This window comes from Falco rusticolus, chromosome 13, assembly GCF_015220075.1.
Source record: "Falco rusticolus isolate bFalRus1 chromosome 13, bFalRus1.pri, whole genome shotgun sequence".
NCBI classification, from domain to species: Eukaryota; Metazoa; Chordata; class Aves; order Falconiformes; family Falconidae; genus Falco; species Falco rusticolus.
Genome location: NC_051199.1, coordinates 12,858,619 through 12,879,157, shown reverse-complemented (window position 1 = coordinate 12,879,157; position 20,539 = coordinate 12,858,619).

The window sequence follows — 20,539 nt, the reverse complement described above, 5'->3', positions numbered from 1 at the left end:
ATCAAAGGTAAAAGCAAGCATACCCTAAAAGGTTAAACGTTAAAAGGCAAGTGAACACCAGATCCACTTTCTTTTAGCTTTATAGTCATTTGAAAGCTGACAATTCATTTTCAGGTGTACGTGCTCATAAATGGGTCTCTAGTGGTTGGCAATGCCAGAAAAATTTTCAACAAAAAATAAGTCTAGTTTTTCAAATTTCTATGTCTAGATAGCATCTCTAACAATAAAACCCCCAAAATTTTACTAGCTTTACCTTACTCCACAAGGCAATCTCTATACTTTTCAGGGGATACAGTCAATGTGCAGAAGCAAGAGGTAAAAAATAGGCATGTCCTTCCCTCAAGTACAGCAGCTTCAGAGGTCCTGCAAGAACAATGTATCAGACTTGTTAAATCAACTAATTGCTTTAAAACAGTAAATAAATAAAAAGGATGCATATTCCTTATTGTTAAATATTTCAGAATTCAACAGTAAACGGGACAAATTCACAAAAAAGATAGTTGATTAAAATCTTAAAATATTTAATTCTTCTAAATATAATGACTAAAGACAAAATAGTGTACATATTGTCAAATATTAAAAACAATTCTGATATTTGATTCTGGAAGTTGATTTTGCATTTGGAAAGGCTGCGATCCCAGCTTTCTTAATTGCTTTTATTTTCCTGTCTAACAATAGTTACCAGCAGCTGGATTCCACTGTATTCTCTATAATCATCACTCTCACTATAGCCCAGTGAAAGCAGGCTTTTAGTTCTTTCAAAATAATCCCGGGTTTAGATCTCCTTTAGCAAACCTGTAGTATTTTCACACGCCAACTGATACTCGGTCTTCTGCTTGATCTTGTTTCACAGTAAGCTTCATATAGTGTGGCCATAATATTGAGGATATTCAAATTGTTCTAGTCAAACATTTTGTGACTTCCTTTAAGTTCCAGCCAGTGCCATAAAAATACTTTGTGCAGGAGTATCCAAGTCTTTCTTTGTTTTACAGTGCTGATGATTGTACTTTCTTAGAAGGTAGAAGAGCTACAGTTTTACACCTAGGATCAGTCACCTAACTCAGTAAATAGCTACTATGTGATTACTGTTAGCCATGTGCTAAGTGCACCAAGCCCTTGCCTGTTGAATAGCTCGGTTTGCAGCTTTTTCTCTCACTAACCATAAACCACGGGTTGAAGGCATAGTGCAAACAGCAAAACAGGAAAGTCTGATAAATGTAGAATAGTATTATCAAGGTGTCTTCCAACAGCTGTTATCAGAAGTAGCAAAAGATGTAAACTCATTTGCAGTCCATGAATAATGATAGTTTTTCTGGCCTTTTTGTTTGAGCTATTTAAATGGCCAGCCTGTTTACCTTCTCTGCAGAAGAGGCAACAGCTAATTACAACAATGATTACAAGAACTACAATTGAAATAATTCCAGCTGTTCTGACAGAAGTAGCTCCAAGCACAGTTGGCCAAGGAGGTTCTGTTTGAAAATATCTTCTGGTCTTTCTTTTATGCCTTCTATTAGTAACAGGGAAATAGCTTTAACATTTGTTACAATCCAAGCACAAATGATGACTTGCTGTGCACCAGCGGCCAACATCACAAAGGCCAGCACACACAGTAAGCCACTAGTTAAGTGCCATCAAAGTAAAAGCTCTTTGCTGCAGCACTGTTAAATCTAGCTGGCTGCAACAAGGCTTTTACCACCCCATACCAGGTTAGCACTGTCTGTGCCATTTCTTTATCCTCACCAGGCCAATGCACACTGCTCCCCAACCAACCACCTCTCCCACCGTCAGTGCTATTTAACTACTTAGGGGGAACAAGCTACAGCTGCACATCGTTCACATCAATCAACCCACCGGCCCTGAAGCAAGCCCACAACTGCATATTATCAATGTTAATTAACCCACTGCCTTCATTCTTCTACAGTTCTTCTACCACTTGCTCCTTGTACTCCAAAGATTATCCTGATTGCAAATTATGGAGTTCTCACATCAAGTACTTGAGCTGTATAACAGCACCAAGAGCACAGAAGAGGGAACAACCCAGGAGATGATAGTGTAGGAGGAAATACTGAATTTCTTTCTTCCTTTGAAAGCATTTTGAAACTATCTTTGGTATTAGGAACCTAGTAACAAAAATGAAATCAACTGTATGGAGGGGTGTTTTTTACTATTTTTTCAATATGTAGTGGTACTGAGCATTTTCCTTTTGATGAATTACTGAGCATGGTTCATGATCTTTAAAGCCATCTCCCAGGTCCTGTAAAAAAAAACAAAAAACCCACACAACAAAAACCCCAAAGGTATCATAATTTGTACAGTGAGCTTGATTCCCCACAACCACAGTCACAATTAACAGCTATTCACAGTAAGAGAGCTTTTCTGCACACATTTGTTAGCGGATTTTACTGTAAGCTTTACACGTAATATATTGGTTTTCATGGTTGGAAGAATATCACACCAGGACCTGTAAAGCACATCCTTAACTGTCTCCTTTTGATGGCCATTTAGCAGAAAGATGAATATAGAGAGTATGGAAATTAAAAGTACCCTAATCATAAAAAGCACCATTTTTGATAGCTAAATTGGTTCATTTGACGCTATTTCACAAGGCAAAGCAAGGAACAAAGAGAATAAGCTCCTCACTGAGCTTTTTTGATGGTCCCTCAATTGGCAGATGGGTAGTGAAGGGAAATAAACTTGCAACACAATAACCAAAATGGCTAAAGTATTTCAGCCACCAAAACCATGACTCTAGAATGTTTCACCAGTACAAGATTTACTAGAAAAATAAGGTACATTCATGATAGTACCTATCTGGCACTTAGAATGACATAATCTGCTCTGAGTATTTGCTTTCAAATATCCAAATAGATGACAGTTCTGAACAGTATTTGAGATAAAACTTTAGTCAGCAGGATATTATTTTCCATTTAAAGACAAGTTGGCTTTGCCAATTGTCACTAGCAATTGGCTTTACTTACCAAGTGAAAAAAGCCCCACATATTACAAATACATAAATATAAATGTTACATGCACAAAGTCTTTGAAACTATTCTGTTGTAAGCGTGCATCCTCCACTGAAGTTTAGCTGTCTCAGTGTCCTCTATTTCTGATATTTCAGTGCCTCCCCAACCTCTAATATTTTCTTAATTAATTTTATTTAAATGCAGTCTCTTTTAAATGCAATCTTAAATGCTGGGTTTCCTTGAGATAACTTGGACTTTATTTTGTGGCTTTTTCAAGCATCTTTAATAGGTGCTCCATACATTTAACCAAAGTATGCATTACTGAAAGGCTGAGTACTTGAAAACAGTGACAATCTCAAAAAAAGATAGTTCAGATGGAAGGAGGATACTGTAAATTATCTAAGTAGTCTCAGCTTTTTCCGTGTGACCATCAGTTAAGAAAGTATGTGCGTACACAAAGACTACAGTTTAAGCATTTCCAAAGCAGTTAGGTAATTTCAGAGCGTAAGTCCTGTTTTCAAAAGCCATGCAATGACTTTGATGCAGTCTTTCATTTTTTTCATGGCTAGTTGTTGCTCAACTGCTAGCCACAGGCTTGCTACAGACCAGCAGGTTTCCACGCCAATACGGCTGCTTCTGAGATCACAGCGGCCTAATTTTTACTACAACAAAGACCAGGCTGTGGTTGGCTGTTAGGTAACAGTAAGCCCTACAGTCTCTGACTTGACCAAACTGTATAGCTAGATTTTACGTAATTCACCTACAATTACCTTCTTCAAGAATACTTCTGCATACAGACAGCGTATGGATGGGGCATAGCCAGCATCTCCTTACCGAGTCTGCTTGGTTCAAGGAAGTGACACAGTCTCCACAGATAGATGCAGCATTTGAGCACGGGGAGAAGGGACAAACATGCTTTAAAACAATCTACACGTGCTGCAAAAACTTTTTAGGAAAACACAGAGTGTAGGAAGTTTATTTTGAGGAACGTATCAGACAGACTTTGCATGTGTACTTGCTTTTTACAAAAAGAGAAAACATTAACATTTTTTCTTTTATTAAGCAAAAGGGAAAGCAGTGGCCAGTGATTCCTGCTTCCCTCAGAGGGAGCAGAGCCATGCCTTCCTGTTAGCCTGTTAAGACCAATGCATCACTTCAGAGTTATGGCTCCAAAGCTTCAAACGACTCCACACCGGCCACCTCCTGTTCTTGCTGGGGCTCTGGGCAGTTGTACGGCTTCAGTTCAACAGTGTCAATACTGGCATCTGGAGCTATTTTTAAAATGCCCTGCATTGTCACAAATCAGCCTTCTGGGCTCCTAGTATAATCTGTTTAGCAAGTGGAGCGTTTAGCTACTTCAGCCGTAACTATATATAAATACATCTATACACACAGTAGGCACTCTGTCTTCCATTTATTGCATAGAAGGATGAACTCATTGAAAGTATGCATTACATAAGCAGAAAACTGCTATTGTTTTTGCTAGAATATGCAGAATAGACACACTAAAATTAAACCACCATCTCCTGTGGTTGCCAGGGGCCCTAGAAAGTCAACTTTATATGTGCATAAATAACTGTCGTGGTTCAGCCCCAGCCAGCAACTAAGCCCCACACAGCCACTTCCTCGCTTCCCCCCAGTGGGATGGGGGAGAGAATCAGAAGGGTAAAAGGGAGAAAACTTCCACATGCTACATGTTCTTATACTACCCATATGGCCATAGAGTATTTTCACCTATCATAAATATGTCACTCTTTGCAAAAGCGGGGTGTTTTTTTTTTTGTTGTTTAAAAAATGCAAGATTAAATGCACGATCTGGGATGGCAGAGCCTTTGACACAGCATATCAGAGTTTCCCTGGGATTTTAACTGGAAACTGGAGAGTTGAGGCACTGGGATGGAAAGAAGATTTTGTTTGCATCTGTCACAAAGGAAATCACTGTCTATGGCTCTTATTTAGATCGGACTGGCTTTACACTAGTGGGACTATATTAGCTTAATCATAATTACGTGAGGGTAAAGAAATACTGAAACAAAGCTCCACAGGTTTCACTTGTCCCACTGAGGAAAGAGGATTTTTGAGATGCTGAAGTTTTAAGCCACGTTTGAACTGTCCTCATTTAGTAGACTATTCAACTACCAAAACTAACCCAAGAGCAGCATTAGGATCATCCTGGCAGACACTGAGAAACAGATTAATTTAGCAGTTTCTCTAACATTTCACAGGCTTCACCACAACAGTTCCGGAACATCTTGTAAGGTCTAGGTAGCATATCACTCAACGCCACACCGATACCTTTCTAAGATATTCTAGGAATATTTCTCTTTTTCTAGGAAATTTTCTGTAGCCCTCTGCCATAGTTGAAGGAGTTTCCTGGTATAGAATAAAAGTCTTCATCTTGCAGATTTTCCAATATTACAAAAGCTTAAAAAGCATTAACACTGAATTTGATAGGAAATGAAACATGTTTGTGCATCAGCAATGTTTATACATGAAGCTAAAGCTTCATTTTAAAAGCATCACAGATTTCATTTGGAGTTTTTAATTAGATTATCTATAGAAGTAAAGCTCTTCCATTTTTGGGACTTAAGCAAAATAATAAAACCATGATACATGTTAGTTGTATTATTCCAGGCACCACTAATGGGCATTACACTGATAAATATGTTAGGAAAGTTTTAAAGGAAATTAAAATGAGATTACCCCTCTAACCTATTTTATACTATCTTTTATAATCGCTATGTCTATTGACTTTCAAAACTCCATACTAATTTTGACTAAACGTGCTTGCAAATTTTTCATAATCTGAATAACTGAAAATCTGAAAGTGATGTTTGGTCGCTGTAGAAATAAAAAGATTTCTAACACCTATATATTTAGCTGCTGAAGTGGTCTGGTAAAGCAAATCAAAAAGAATATGCTCTCAACAGAAGGGCACTCCACCCTCTCAAGAAGGGCAGGCCTATCTGACGTGCAGGAAACAGTATTCACTAACTGCTTAGCCGGTTCTCATGGCGAAGTGTCCACACCTGAGGACACCAAGCGATCCTTCCTGCAGGCAGTGGCGCTGCTACGTGATGAGGAGGTCCCCTTTCAGCAGGGGCAGCAGCTGTGACAGCCCTGACCCCACACTGCCTGCTGGCAGTCCAGAGGGGACTTCGCCTACACAAAAACAGGCAGCTACAGGGTGTCTCACCTTTCAACCACTCCTCATCCTGACAGCCCCATCATATCTGACAGGCCCATAGAGATGTGTTAGGCAACTCAGGGTGTTTTAAAAGGCACTGGAAATAACAACAAACCCTCCATAGTTTTGATCCAAATTTTGGTTCCAAGCTTTGGAATGACAATAGCCTTTCCCCCAAAGTGCACGTCTACGAAAGTCCTGAAAAGTTAGCTGGAGCATGCCTTGCTTTGTTCATGTTCTCTACCAGCTGCAAGTGTCCAATGTAGAAAACAGCAGCAAGCAGCGGTATCTGCACCAGAATATTTTGCGTAATGACAAGGGCACTGAGTAAAACATGTCTGCCGTCTTCTCTGACTTGCCCTTGAAAGCTCCTCCTTTGCCCTAGCCGCCACAGATTTGCAGACAGGATTTCCTTTTGCTGGTTCCTCACGCTGAGCTTACCTTGTGGCTACCTCCATGCACGTAAGTATATGCTGACTCTGACTTACATTACTACAACGCACTATGTTTTGTTGGTATTTCTCAGACAGGGCTTGTGACTTGAAAGGGGCTGCAGCACGCTTTCAGCAAGATGCCAGTGCACTTGCCAGCTTTGGGCTCTTTTTGGATATAATTATATGGAATTGGGGTCATAACATTATTCTGGTTGATGGAACAGACGGAGCACATCTGAGAAGCAGGTTGATTGCTATTTCTGAGGAAAAAAACCTGCTAGGCAATATGCTGCTTATTACCACAACGAGTAGTACAGCCATTATGAGTATTCCACCTATCAATATCAAAAGGTAAGGGCAGAGAGGATGGGGGCCCTACATCTGTCAAGTTATCGTCCAGCTGAAGATTATCGGGATACTGTTACTCCAAGCTGTCCTCTGGGCAACAGTGAGCAAAGACTGCAAAACCGTAAAGAGAACTGCAACAACACAAAGCCTTCTTTCAGCTAACATCCTACAAGAAGCCGCTAGCAACATTAAATTAGCAATGAGAAGCAACAAGGCGCACGTGCGATGGGTATACGCCGAGGCAGCGAGCAGGCCTTTCCACAGCACAGTGCGTTTGGGGTGCGCTGCGGCTGAGGTTTGCTAGGTGCACTGCGAGCTCAGCAAGTGCAGTTTGCACCTCCTTGTGCCAGAAACTGAATGAGTCAGATCCTCAAAGCTTCAATTTTAGCTTTGCTTCTGCCTCCTCATTGTTCTGACTCATGCGATGTTATCATAGCCAGCCAAGTACGGTAAAAACCAGCTGCATAGCCTCTAGGTTAGAGCACAGCCAGGCTCATGCTGGTGTCAAAGCTAAAAAACACCCACGGATTTCAGTGGCGCAGCTGCAGGCCACTCCGGCAAACTGTAAGTGAAGTTGTTATTAACTGCATGGAGAAACGCATAAACCAAGACACATTTAACAACACAACACACTGCTCTGCTATCAAGGCATGTCAGTTTTCAGGTGTCACACTTGAAACGTCTTAAAGAGGCCTGAAGTTCAGAAGGAACTAAGCAGGTGTATGGTAAGACTTCTAAAATGCTAAAAAACTAATAACCCCCCAAAACAAGAGACCTAAAACTTGAAATGCAAATCTAGCTCTCTAAACATAAAGAAAAAAAAAAGCATATAAATACTCTGTATCATTTAGGCACCAGATGTGTGCATTGCAGGATGAGTGCCGTACGGGTTAGCTTGTCACGGACTTGGTCCTGTGTAACAGGCAGGGATGAAACCTGTGTCTTTCACGCGACTCCAGCTAAAGACTTCCCAGCAATTTTCATAGTCAGTATACACATTTACAGAACTCAGGCTTCTTTCCAATTTATTCCATTATTTACTATAAATAAAATATTTCAGAAAACATTTTTTATCAATGGGTAGGCCTTTTTTCCCCCCTCTGTTTATAAATGGACTTAAATAAATGGTGAATGAAACTGAGGGTGGAATTAGTTAAAATAATTTAACATTTGGAAGATTTAGTAACCGTTTTCTTTCCCTGGGAGTGAAACCATGACTTGGCCATCGGGCGATGGCTGTTCCCCCTTCTGATCCTGTGTAAGTCCACACCTGGCTCTGACAAATGATACTGTGAGAACAGTCACCTAAAACTGCCTGGCGCGCTCTGGCAGAATCAGGCCAAGGGACTCGATGCTAACTCTGCAGAAGGCAAGGAAGGTTTGCAGTTGGCTGCTGACCGAGGAAGATTAGATTCAGTTTTGTAAGACTTCTGTAACCATGGAAAAGGAAGACATCATTTAGTAGTCTTACTAGTTAGTCCACAGCATTTTTTTCTCAAAAAGTAAGGGTGAGATCAGTGGTGAGGCCCAGAAGCTTCTCTGTGTCCCCAGAAGAACTGCAAGGAGAAAGACCAGGGTAATTTAACTTTGACACAAAGGTCAGCCGTATACTTTCTGTACTATATACTCTCAGGATGCTGCATCTGGCAGCAAGGAACCCTCCTTTTCTAACGGACATCAGATGTTATTTCAATAAACACTGAAACCATGGATAGCTTTCTGAGCCTGATGTGAACACCAGGGATTCTGAAATTGACTGCACACCATTTGTGATGCCCTTGGAGGCCCAGGACAATCGGCTGTACCCATCTATGAAGCACTACCCGCTTTTTGGGTCAAAGAGTCATCAAAATGGGATCAGAGGACGAGATCATTATTCCAGTCTTCTTAGCAGTCTGCTGAGTGTGTCTCTCGGCCACTCTGTGACATCAATGCATTGTTTGTGAAACAATACGATGTTTATAACGATCTGCACAGCACATTAAACTGTGCATACTGAAGATACTCACCAAGCAGCTGTTATTGAGTGCAACAAACTTTTCTAAAATTCCAAGAATATAGACTAATTATTTGTTGAAACATAACCCTCCTCCTACAACGGCCTTACATCGCCTACCAACGCTGCAATGAATTGGCAACAGCATAAGTAAATCAATGTAGGAATTAAAATATATTGTTGGTCTGATGTGCTACATTTGAAGTGGCAATGTTTTCAGATGGATTTTGGCTAGCAATAAAAACCAGCATGCCGTTACCGAAGAGTTCAGCGCGTTCAGAAACCGTAAGGTGCCTGCCTGCAGCGTGACCCGCGGTCCCTGCGCGGATGTAAGTGCCATTATTCCCGACCCCCCCCGAAGCGCCTGGTACGCCACAGCCGCCTGTCACCCCCCCAGCGAGCTGCTGCCCCGAGCCCTGGCAACACCAGGCTGAAGATGCGCCGGTTCTACCGCCACGGAAGATGGCAGCGCCACGGGAAGCCCCGCAGCGACCCGGCCGTGCGGCACCGCCCGCCCCGCAGTGCCGCAGCGGGACGGGCACAGCGCCCCCTGGCGGCGGCGGGGAGCGGCGGGGGGCGCCCACCCGCGGGGCAGCGGCGCGGGGGCAGAGGAAGCGGGGCAGGAGCCGTGTGCTTCTCAGGGACGGGGCGCTGCTGTGGGGCCTGTTCATTCCAGGAAGCCTCGTTCATACTAATGACAGCTCCTCGTTACAGTCTCATCGCATTTCTGTTCAGAAATGAATTTAAAACCTTCTTTTTTTTTGTTGCGCGGGGAGCTGCCAGGGTATGCGGGGTATTCAGCGATGCAATGGGCTGAACGCAGCGCGTGCCTTTTGGAAGGCAGTCCTGAGAAGGGGGCTGCGATAAAGACAGTGCACCTGGAAAGACTAACCGGATGAAATCAGCATCACCTCAGAGTTAGGAATGCATTAACTGCATGGAAAACCATTTCGACCATGAACAAAAAATGCGTCCAAAATGAAGCTTATAAAGGTTATTTAAATTTTTATAATTAATAATTAATATAAAATTAATAAACAGTCATTTCCTTTCTTAATACATAAAAAATAATGTTGCATTAAAACCGTATTTGCACTCCTTATTAATGCAACTCCTCAGGTGACCAACTGATGTAAATTAGACAACATTTAATAGTTTTTCTTTTCTTTCTTTTTCATGTTTTGTGTTTGCTGCCACTTCAGCTGTAGCTGTTGCAGCAGCAGAAAGGGCATCTCCAAACATCTGCCAGGGCCTTCGGCACCTGCCGACCACCGCAGCCCCAGGCTCCGCTTTGAAACCAGGGACAAGTTAACAACTAACTCTGAATGCCCCACGTGCCGACATGCTGTCTCCCCCACCCCTCAAATAATTATCTTTATTAGCACTAAAGGGAAAGGAATACAGCATCTGGGAAAGCATAACCAACAAATCCAGGCTGGTGCGTGTGACGACATGCTACGTTCTCCTGGCCAGCAATCTGTTCCTTCTCTCCCCCCGTTTGATAATACGGACAGTGAGCACACAGATGTCCCTTTCACACTTAGCTCCTCTGTTTTTTGTTCTCTGTCACCCTCCCTAAAACACTGCACAAACTAACCAAGCCGTAAATAGTTTGTCAAATCCTAGAGCCTGGGATGCGTTGGCACCAGCCTCTCTCTGTCGGCAATGGAATTGCAGAGCTGCTGCCGCAGCCACAGAAGAACTGTCTCTTGCATCCCTCTGTCCCCCCGTTAGCTCTCTTCTTCACGCTGGAGGAGATTTTCAAGCACAGATAGCCAGGAGGCCATACTGGCATTTCTGAAAAGCATTCCACCGTCTCTTCTGTGTCATGTCTTAGTGCCCTGTTTCACCCCACTCCTTCGGTTTCTGGGCTACTTAAAGCAATTACAACTCAAGTGACTCACCGCACCGCAGCCCTTGGGGTCACTCCCCTGCACAAGAAAATGAAAGCCTTCCCTCCTTGCTAAGAGGTCCAGCTTCTGCTGGTGCTTGAGTGAGACAGTGGCAAACCAGAACTGTCACCGAACACTTCATCTTAAGTAGCTCTGCTACCCTTTGGTGACTTGGTGAGAACAACAAATACACAAACTCAAAATTTAGTTTGAACCAAAATGCTCACAGTGAAACCCTCAGTGCAAGGTAGTGACTTGCAGGTGGAGAAAGCCCGTCTCCCTAAAAGCTGAAGGCTGAAGTTACCTACATGCACATCCTCTTCCAGATTCCCTTGGACCGACAGCTTCTCCACCCACCTGTATGAAGTTTTGTGTGGCAACAAGGAAGGGAAAGAAAAGTTCTAACAGAGAAAGTGAGATAATAAAAACACAAAATAGGAAAATATGCTAAAAAGAATCTCAGCAGCTGAATAAGAAAACAAACTCTCCACTGAAACCACTTACAGGAATCTAGCCAAGAAACAATTGTCTTGTTTTATTTTGGGAATTAGAAGTGGAGTATTTATACACACATCTTGTTTAATCAGTAATACATAAGAAGTATTTTCTACTACCCTAATTATGGATTTAGTCCTGTAAATCATTACCTACAGAAGCAGTTTGCACTTACGATGAATACTATGTGCTTGAAAGATGTTTATGCTGTTCTTTAAAAATTTGTTTATTAGGAGATCCAACTAAACCAGTAGATTGTAACATCTAATTTTGAAAAAGAGATGGACACACGCTGCATCTGAGTATTGTAGCAGCCTCCTCCTTCTCTTCAGGTGAACACCACAAATGCTTACAACATTTGGATTAAAATAAAAAGTTTAACATTTAGGCACACGCTTTCTAAACTGAGGACCAATATGGCAAATGCCAACATGCAAGCTGCTCCTATGCTCAACATTAAGCACGCTGTATTTTCCTTTTGAGATTGAAGTTATTTTTAATCTTAGCTGCTGGGTCCTTATTGTTATTTTAAAACATGTCTGTATATCTGTCAGTATTTACACACATAAATATTTTACAATTTGTATCATCAAGGGTCACTTTAAAAACGGTACAATTGCAGTAAAATATTAATATGAAAATGTATCTTATTAAACTCCTAGTCATATAAAATTTACGTCAGACATTAAACAGAAATTATGATGTATTACTTGTTCAGTAACGGTCTCAACCTCTGACACTGTTATTTGATGGTTTACGCACGCAAAAATGGAAAGAAAACTATTTTATTATCCTCCACTAGAGGGAGAGAGAGCATCTTTTGTTGCTAGGCAGATTCTGAAAACAATTTCATGCTACATCATTTAAAGCAATAATGTCACATTTGGAAGAAAAAAAAAAGAACAATTTAGTCCATTATATTGCCAAACACGAAGTAATTTCCAAAATACTAAAGCCCTGAAATCTAAAATTTCATTGCTGCTAGGTTACTTTCTACACTCATTAGGACTGCACAATGAACACAAATAATTTAATTTCATATGAATGGGCAACCACGGTTCAATTAATTTTATTTTTACTTCTATTTACTACACAACATTGATTTTTTTTAAACATGGATGTTAACATATTAAAAAAATACCCCTAAAATAAACAACAAAAGTAGCAGAAATAGGAATACTGAAAAACAGTTACAAATGTGACAATGAAACAAAATTACTTATATTGTACTTTCTATCCTGTATTGAATGGGAAGCGTTCTTACAGGTGCTGCATGGTTTTCACCCTTGCGTAGAAATCATATCGTAATTCCTTCCACATAACAGGGCACCCTCTATCTCAGAAGCTCAGAGAAGCCTTACCGCCCCAAAGACCATTTGACAGGAGCTGCTCGGAATTTGTGGATGTTTCCTTTCCATCTAAACCCCCTCGTGATCTAGACCACCATACCCACACAAATGATCGAGCACTTTTAGTACTACAGGCTCTCCGTCCTGCTGGTTTACAGTTTGTCATATGGTAAGAAAACAAGCACCACTACTGATCTCTGCGCCCCACATGGCACGTGGGACCTGCTCGGGCCCACCAAAGCCTGAATCACTTGGTCTGGCTTTAGACACTACTGAACAAGACCAAGTTTCTGATGCATGTAATGTCTTTTGGAAAGTGGGCACAGGATGCCCACTACCTGTAGGGCTACCATGGATGGCATGTAATCAAAGGTTGAAATGCTGGCTTCATCTAGAGCTCACTGGAGAAATGCACTGCAGAAAGGGCAAGAAGAAACGTTGTGGGAGGGGTTCGTATGTAGATGAGCATAGCGATAATGTAGCACTGAAAGTGTAACTGACCTTGAAAAGCTGCAAATATTTCTCTATATACTAATATGGACAAACTGAGCACAAGGTAACAGTTGTTTAGTGCTCTTACTGCTGTCCAAGGAAGCCCTGTTTGCTGCTCAAGAATGAAAATTTCACAAGGAAACATAACCCAGGCCTTAATATAAGTTTTTAATTTCATTTTGAAGGTTGCAAAATGCTCACAAATAGAAGAAACATAAATATATTTCTCTTCTGCACTGCTTTTTATACTTATTTAAATATTCTGAAGAAGCTGGGGCAGTTTAATAAAGACTGAAAAATGGTAGTTTAAGGATTACATTCCTTTCCCCTATCTCTGTTTAGGGAAAACTGTGGTCACTGAAACTATGAGTGCTACATAGAGACTGAAAAAAATGTCAACAAAACCACCAAGTGACATCAGAACAGCTACTGAGAAGGAAGGAAGGACAGGTGGACCGCATCTTGGACACGCAATGTCAGCTTTTGTACAAACAGTTCTGGCTGAACTCTCACAGTGATCTCTGTCGCAGGATCTCTGGGTTTTGTTGGCTTAGTGCAGATCAGCCACACTCTGGCTCTCCAAAATGGCCCGTGCAGCTTCGGGGAGAGCGGCAGCAGCCAAGTCCAGGCACAGTGCAAATACCCTGGCAGCTGCCTGCAGTCTGGTAATACCTGGGTTGAGTACTGATGTGGATGACTTTAGGAGATTTGACCCACTAATTGCACAATGTAATTTAGCTGTGAACTGAATAACTTATCTGCTGTAACTCGGCTAAAATATTTACAGCTCTCATTCCAGTGGAGGACAGCGTATGTCTCTTCTCCCGTCTCTAATCATTGTTTACTTGCTCTGTTCTCAGGAATCATATTATTGCAGTTGTCGTGTTTAAAAAAATACCTTTTCTGAAAACATACTGCTTTGGAATTTTATACACATCAAGTTATTAACATTTTAATGTTAGTATTTCATAAAAGCTATGATATTTCATGAACTGTTTATTAAAAAATGCAATATTTTGGCAGTGGTGCTACAGAGAATGGAAAGAGAAATGGAAAAGAAACTCACACAGTTCAAATCCATCTCAGACAAACTCAAAAGTTTACAAGCACAAATATTGTTTTATATAATATTTTCAAAATGTTTCCAGATCAGATTTTTTAACCTAAGTGCCTGTCAAGACAAGCATAAAGCAAATTACAGAGTAAAGCTACCAATATATTTAAAACACTAAGCTTAATCTGCTGTAAAAACAAATGTATTGGTTTAGACAAGACATTGGGAAAACATTTACTTCGTACCCACCGGGGGTAAAATATTTCAAGGGTGAAAATTTAAAATGATACTACACACAGATTAATACCGTGATTTGAATGTCACAGACCGAAGGACTAAACCCTGGTGCCACTGAAATCAATAGTTGTGATTTATATTAACTAGTTGAGTGCTAATTTGACCTTACTGGCATTTGCAGGTAACTTGGTATATTTGCAACAGATGCAACCCATGAGCAAGTAACACACTTCTCACGGAATGCTCCGAGATTCCTTACCCGCACAGGTCTGACCCTGAGGAAGTGACTTTAGCACAACCGTGAGTCCCGTCAGAAGGCCCCTCGGTTCTTTCTCCTAGTACGGTACTTCTGGTGTTTAACCAGCTGCAACCACACCCTTACGCTCACACGTTTTAAACCAGAAAAGCAAGCTACCACCATGGGCAAAACACCTTAGTGTTACAATGGCCCTTTTTTTGATAAGGTAGTTTACCCTCTCAATATGCAACTCGGATTGCTAATGTACAAGGCTGAAATTAAATAATGCTGCCAAAAGGGACTGGTTTGTCACATCTTCCTTTGTTTTGTGAGCAAGTGCCATTTCTCCTGTGCTGTGACTTTCTGAAGCAAGGAAGTAACTATAAGGAGTCGCAGATTGTCCATTTTCCCATTGGCTTCTTCATCTACAACCTGGAACCCCAGGTTTGCTGCTGCTGCTGACCCTGAAAGACTTAAAAGTATGTGGGTGGCAGCCGTTCAGTTCCGAAGCAGAAGCTCTGTACATACCCCTGCCTATCCAATGTACCTGGCAGCTCTCTAGGTTTCTGCTCCAGCTCAATGGCCTTTTCCCACTCATCTTCCCCCTGGAAGTCGCAGGAAGAACCTGGCCCCAGCCCCTCGTGCAGATATTCAGGTTTGCTGGAGGAATCTCTAACGTGAATCTTGACAAGGCACGGTGCCACAGCACTCTGAGGCAGGATTGTTAAACTCTTCAGCATCCCCATCTGCTGAGGACCATTCTTTTGTCCTTTTAGCCTCCAGGAAACCTTCACAACTCTCACAGGATACACAGCATAATAGGTTTTTGGACATGATGTCCCTGAAGGATCTACAAAATGTGGAAAGGACTTCCCAATCCCTCCCATATCTGTAGCTGTGACAATGCATCAGCTCTTGGAGAGGGAAGAAAGAGAAAAGACAAGTAGTTATTGTCCAAATGGAAAAGTCCATGTCAGCAATGACAAACATGTTGCTTTTTCTTCCACTTTCGAATTCCATTCCCATGGACTGTCCTCAGTCACATGTGGACACCCAATTCCAATTGGGTGAAATTGGAAAACAGCAAGTTCATTCATTCTTTCCCATTTGGATAAGACTACCAGGGGAGGAGGTGGGGGAATTGCTGAAAATGTTCGTACTTGCTTGGAGTATTCTGTGAGGATGTCGTTTTGTGGTAAATCCACCAAAGATACCAAGGATTCTCTTCAGAAAGGCAGTGGGAAAAACCTGAAAAATAGGCATTATTTCTGTTTGGCAGTCTGGAGTTGCCAGAATGAAGAGGAACCACAAGCTTTTATGGTGCCATACGAAAGCTGTACTACTGTACAATCTTTATGCCAAATTAAAATATTAAGTTTGGCTTGTTTTCCTTTTTTCCTTTTTTTAACTCAGAACCAATGTAACATGCCCTTCTAAATATAGAGAATTCTTCAGTAACCCGAAGAGTTTACTGAAAGAAAGAGGAGGAGAAACCTTTAAATACCATAAATTATCTTTCTTTTTAGCAATACCTGTGTAGCAAGAATTGACCAGGTTATTTGGTGATACTTTGCACCGATTAATAGTTCAGGGATCAAACAAAACCGGGAGCAAGATGCTTTTTCTGTTCTGTATCTTGACGTGGCAGCAACCAAGCTGTTGCTTCAAATCTTTATTTCCTTATCAATCACTGCAGTACTACCAGTTCATGGGAAGTAGAGTGGCGACTTAATGAGAGCTTTAGGGAGGGCAGTAATCAGCACTGCAGCAATAGTAGAGGAAAAGTGCTGGGAAGCTAAATCAGCACTTCATATTTTCATCGATACACATTTTCAGGAGGCTGAGCAGTCTGTAAGCTCTCCAGCACAGCTGCCATTTTGAGTGATGGGCATTAAGCAAGTGGCTAAAGCCAAGCGGAGGAAAAATCTGAGGAGTATGGTCTTCATGAATGAACTGCTAGATGCATTGAAACTGGATGGATTGCTGGGCTTGAAGGGTAATAATCAATAGGTCAATGTTTAGTTGGTGGCCAGTGCAATCAGAACACTCTGGGGTCAATACTGGGGCTAGTATTGTTCATTACTTTCATTGTAACTTGGATGATGACACAGGATGCACCTGCAGAAGATTTTCAGACAACAATAACTTAGAAGGGGTGGTTCTCAAACTCAATAGTGGAGCCACAGTTGAGAGGACTTTGAGAAACTTAAAAATTGGCTCAACAGAAACCTCATGAAGTTTAACAAGGAGTACAAAGTCATGCACATGGGGTTGGACAGTGCCAGGCACCAGTGCAGGCTGCTGGAGCAGCAGCCCAGCTGAAAAGCATGTGGCTGTCACAGTGGACACTAAGCTGAATATGAACCAACAGGGTGTTTTCATGGTGAATAAAGTGAACCACAGACTGAGCTACATTAGGAAGGCAGCACCGACACATGATGAACAGAAATTATTATCCGTCCTTGTTCAGTACTAGTGAGTCCGCACCTGGGGTAACGTGTCCTGTTTTGGTTTGCTGTGATTGTGCATGGGTGGTGCTGCACGGGAGCGTACTGCCCAGAAAGGCTATCGAGTCTTTATCCTTGAAGGCTTTCAAGGGCAGGTTAGGCAAAGTCGTGGCTGACCTGAAATACCACAGGTCACAGTCCTGCTTCCAGTGGAAGGCTGGACTGGGTGGACTCCAGAGATCCCTTCCAACCACCACTTCTATGACTGTATAAGTCTAGGGCAACCTAGCGGTCCCCAGATAGTAAACAAAATTGAATTACCAATTCCTTCTACTCCAGTTTTCCTCCCTCTCTCCCTCCCTCTGTTCCTCTTTCCCTTTCAGTTATATTACGACTAATAATTGCCATCATGGTTAACGGACAACTAAATGGACTGCTTGCCATCCAACCATTTTATACAGTTATGATTTCTAAGGGACCAGGGTCTGTCAGACTTTGTTTACACTTTATTTTACTGGATCAAGCACCTTAGGCATCTTTGGTAAAAGCATCCAACTTTTTCTGATACCACTGAATTGTCCTTCCCATTCTAAAAAAATGGACTTTTTTCCTTACTGGACACCACTTATACCCTTGCTGCTAGACCTGCACAATTTAATGATTAAAATTCAATTAGACCCATGCATACTCATCTTCCCAAAGACAGCATAAATCCAAGATTTCAGTCCAGAACCACAATGACATATGAACCAGAACTGCTGAAGCAGTATGACACAGCTAAGTGAACTCTCCATCACATCAGACTGTAAAAACAGAATCTCTGTTAGCACAAGGATTTAAGCACACAGTTGGCGTCTCGATGCTAGAGGGAGCATGGGTTAACAGCCAGTCAAACAAATATTTTTGTGACTGGTCACCCCACAATCCCAGTAGATCTGCTTCTGCGGTAGGTGTAATAAAGTATGAAAGTACGCTAGCATGTTAGATGATTCACAAATCAAAATGTACGTGTCTCAAACTTGGGTAATAACACTAGCCAATAATCACCAGATTTCAAGTGTCAAGTCCCTAGCATTAAGCCTTTTAAGAAACCAGACTCCAGCCAAAAAGCTAACGCTGAAGTTAAAATCTGGGATATGAATGCCCACACAATGTTGAGCAAGGTATTGTAAAACACAAAGTAATCGGGGAACACGTGTACTTCAGAATGACACACATCTGCAGTGCAAAACCATGATCTCTTAAAACCGGAGATCTGGTTTTATGAAGAAGTAAATGAATCCAATCTTGAGACTACAATGCAATTACAAGATTGTCCTGGTTTTGGCTGGGATACAGCTAATTTTCTTCCTAGTAGCTGGTACAGTGCTGTGGTTTTGGATTTAGTATGAGAATAATGTTGATAACACACTGATGTTTTAGTTGTTGCCAAGTAGTGCTTACCCTAAGTCAAGGACTTCGCAGTTTCCCATGCTCTGCCAACAAGGAAGTGCACAAGAAGCCAGGACAGAGCATAACCAGGACAGCTGGCTCAAACTAGCCAAAAGGATATTCCATACCATAGAATGCCATGCCCAGTATACAAACTGGAGGGGGGGGGCGTTGGCTGAGGCCACCGATCGCTGCCAGGGACTGACTGGACATCGGCCAGCAGGTGGTGAGTGATTGTATTGTGCATCACCTGTCTTTCTTGGGTTCATTTTCTCTCTTGCTTTTTTATTGTCTCCCTTTACATTACATCATCATCATTGGTATTAGTATTAGTATTAGTAGTTCAGTTATTAAACTGTTCTTATCTCAGCCTGCTGTTTTCCCCAATTCTCCCCATCCCAGTGGCTGCATGGTACTTAGTTGCTAGCTGGGGTTAAACCATGGCAAAGATTTATGTAAAGGCTGAAGCCATAGCAATAGCCCAGTCTCCCACACTCTTGCACCAAAACCAGATAAAAGTGTTTCATATCAATATATTTGATGTGCTAGATATATAAAGGAACAGAACATTAAACTTCTATGAAAAAATATATGAGATCTGCATGTGTAAACAGCACATAAGCCTGAAAGTATGGTCAAATAAAATGTATTAAAAAATATTAAACCCCCCAAATATGTGTTTCTAAAACCCCCAAACCAATTCCCCTTCAACAGATTCTGAACCACCATGTTATGCACACAGGCAGTGTATATAACACCATTAAAACATTCCTGTTGGTCTCTCATTTCATTTTCTTTCAGTCTACTTCTTACATCTTCTTGAACGGCCTGTATTTACGCGACTCGGTGCGCTGCTGTAGGACACCAGCATTCTCGGATGATCAAAGTGTACAGTGGCGTGCCATCACTTTAGCCTGGGTAAGTAAATCCACTGCAAATAGTCAAAGCGATGCGGTGCAGAATGCATCTCATTAATGTCAGATTATTCATAAAGATGCAACCCAGGTCTGGATACTGCTTTGAAAAAGTGTATTTCTGCAACTCATTTCTTCTGCTAAGGGAGGCATGTTTTTGAAGCTCATTTATTGCACCAGTAAGTTACTACACAATGAAGCTTTCAAACTTCATTCTCAGGGTGGCTTGGCTACGTGAACTCAGCCAGCCCCCCTGAAGTAAACATAATGCAACGACCATTAAAATCTTGATGCCGGCTGGTTTTATTGGATTATATCCTCCAGCTCTCCCAGATGTGAATTTCCGGCGATAACCTGTGCAGCAATAAACTTCATTCAGCCACAAGAGTGTGCATGTGAGAGGATTGCCAATCTCCTCCGCCAAACCAGAATCAGCCGGTATCGCAGGAATGAAAGAGCGTGGAGATTTGAAATCGCAGGGAATGGCGACAAGGCGGTGCAGAAGACGAGCTGCCTGGGGGGCCAGGGGCCCGACACCGCTGCCGCACTCCTGCAGAAAATAAGCCCCGGGGCGGCGAGCCGGGGCGAGGCTGAGCGGGGCCGGGCGCAGGTGGGCACCGGAGCCTGCGGCAGCTCTCGGGGCGCGGAGCGACGCCGCGGGCTGGGCTGACGGCGGGGGCTCGGTGCCGCGGCGGGCATGAGCGGCGGCGCCCGCTGCGGTGAGTAGCTCGGAGGAGCCGGGAGCCGCCGCACGGCACCGGCAGCGGCAGCGGCAGCGGTGCGGGCAGGGCAGGGCAGGGCAGCGCGCAGCAGCCGCCCGCCTGCAGCAGAGGCGGCCCGGGCCGGTGCCGTGCGGCGCGGCCGCGGGGCTGCCCGGGGGTGGCGGGGCTGCCCGTGGGCGGCCGGGCCTCTCCGTGCGGCTGCGGGCGGGGGGCGCCGCCGCAGCGGCGGGGTAACTAGCGGTCATCCTTTGTGCTCCGCCGGGCGGGCGGCGCCTGCAGCCGCGCCGGCCCCCAACGCCGCCCCGCCGCCCGGCCCCGCCGCCGCCGCAGCCCCTGCGGG